General features: G+C 42.2%; 1 protein-coding gene across 1 annotated transcript in view; it reads left to right on the top strand.

The window, feature by feature from the left end:
• The window catches only part of zbtb7b (zinc finger and BTB domain containing 7B), a 19,085-nt gene that overhangs the window by 12,027 nt on the left and 4,604 nt on the right, over positions 1–2,454 (top strand). The gene's annotated exons all lie outside the window — the stretch shown is intronic.

The following is a 2,454-nucleotide window of genomic DNA, read 5'->3' on the forward strand; positions in this document are numbered from 1 at the left end:
TGCAACTAATGATTGTTTTAATTAAACATTAGTCTACAGATTGTTCTCTTGATCCATAAAAATGTCAGAAAATAATGCCCTAAAGCACAAGGTGACGTCTTCATACGTCTTATTTTGTCCAATCTAATATCAAAAACCCAAAGGTATTCAGTTTACAAGGATGTAAGACTATTATGTAAAATTAAATGATGAAAAATAGCTTGAAGGATTGACCCATTATGAAAATGCTTGCTCTAGTGTGGTTTAAAAATAAAGATATGTGTGTCTGAGTATGTGTGTGCAAGGAACAACGCAAACATGTGCCCCTTTAACTTCCTCACTCGTCTGTATCAGCTGCTACACATGTTGTTGCCTCAAGTTGTAGAAATAATTCTTATGAAAATGCTCTAGTTTTGAAAAATATCAGTAAGTATCCGTTGTAGAGGCCCTGGTGTTATTTTAATCAGTGGCATTTAGTGTGTGTAGGTTTCAAAGGAAGAGCTTTCAGCACCAGTTTGTCTTTGTGGTACGTTGTAATATGGTTTAAGTCTCATATTGCACCTACCTGAATGTTTGTTTTTGAGTGTAATATGACTCATAATGCCAATATGATTTCTTACATGATTGTTCGATTTTGACTTTGTGTTGACTTGAAGAAAAAAGTTATTCCTGAGGTGTTTAAGTTGAACACGCTGGTTTCCTTCCTGCCAAACCTGTTCAATTAATGTGTGTGGTCTGAAATCTGAAGGTTATTTGCTCTACATCAGTCACACTCCTGCCATAACCTTAGATACACTGAACCCGTCTACCTGTTGGACTCTTTCTGAACAGGGAGAGGTCGACGAGAACATTGTGTTTATCGGAAAGTGTTCGGAAAATGGGCCGTTGGGTTTTGGAGAGAGGGGACGCGTAGGCGACTTGGGGGGAGGGGTATCTCTAAATCTGCCTTCGTCACTTGCACCCTCTTTTGATACAACCGGAAGGAGAGTGAGTGACAGAATGTGTGAAAGAGGTAGACGTCCCCAAGGATGAACGCTTAACCCCAAGTTCTGACAGCGAGATCAGACCTTTAAGTTACACATCTGAGGGTAGAAGGAAATAGGAAGAAAAGAAAGTGGTTTTTTGGAAGACAGAGAGAAGGTGAGCTAGGCAGAAGAGTTGTAAAGAGCAAAAAAATGGATGCCATGAGACACACGCTGCCTCGACTCCAGCTGACTGTGCCCATGCCCCTGAAGACGGGGAAGGTAGGACTTATATTTAAGACGTCTGGGTACTTTAGCGCGTCCTGGGATGAGAAAGCGAACAAATGTACATTTCCTTTTCTTTTTTTTTTTGCTGAAAGGGTGGAGTACATTTATATGTTTTAAATAGGCTGGCGTCGAGATCGTCACATAACAGGTTAAATATAACAATAGTGGGTGGGGGGAGCCACAGATTGGCACGCAATGTGTGTATGTGCTGTATATATATGTGTGTGTGTGTGTATTTAATAGGGTGTGTTTTGGAGCAGGTTAGTCAGGTGGATGTACCGTCGTTGAGCAGAGCCCTCTGGGCACTGTGTGAACACTGTTATTGGATGGCCAGGGGGCTGCCAGTTGCTATGGGAGGGAGATGAAGGGCAGGGAGGGGGAATCTGGAGGGTGAGTTGTTTGTGGAAAATCTGGTCTGCTCAGGTGTGTTAGAGATATTGTTGAGCAGGTATAGTGTGGACAGGGTGAGGTGTGAGCTTAGGGAGGCAAAGAAGGGAGTTGTTGTGTCCTATTACAGACAGGCCTCGTTATGTGTCACAAAGAGGAATAAAGAAAAAGTTATTGGCCTTATTTGACTTGCATTACGAAATTTTACCAACACTTGTACCTGTGTCGATAAACTAGCCGCTAAAGATCTTTATTGGGTTAAAAAAAAAGACAAAGACGGAATTGTGATACATGAAATCTAGCAACTGATTGCACTGTATATGTTGCACATCAAGTTTGTGTGACGTACTTTTATTCCAGTCCTCATAAAGGTAATAATTCTTCTCTTGCTGTATTTTCCTTCCTCATTCTTTAACTTGTGTACTCCCCCCCTTCACCCACTCTAGTATGTCACTTCCTCCCGCTCCCTCGCTTGCTTTTCTTTCTTCTCTCCTCTCCTCCATTAGTCCTTCTCTTTCTTCCCCAGGTATTTTGATCAAACGGCTAATGCTATAAAGGTTTCACACGGGAATTAACCTACTGCCTACTGTTACAGCACCTACAGTACGTTGCATAATCCTGCGCCCTTTCCGCGTCACTGTTATCGACCATTTGGTTTTATATATCTCTCTCGCTCTCTCTGCCCTAATGATTATTTCTTCTTCTAGTTGCTGTTATATTTTGCCTCTCCTGCTGGCTCGTCATCTCAGTCCTATTTGTCCTCCGATGCCCCAACCCCAATCTCACTGGTCAAAATCGCTGCCTCCTTATTTAGTAATCTGAAGAGAGAGTACCGGGG

This window comes from Morone saxatilis, unplaced genomic scaffold (assembly GCF_004916995.1).
Source record: "Morone saxatilis isolate NCDOM2014 unplaced genomic scaffold, NCSU_SB_2.0 Contig24, whole genome shotgun sequence".
In the NCBI taxonomy this organism is placed as follows: Eukaryota; Metazoa; Chordata; class Actinopteri; family Moronidae; genus Morone; species Morone saxatilis.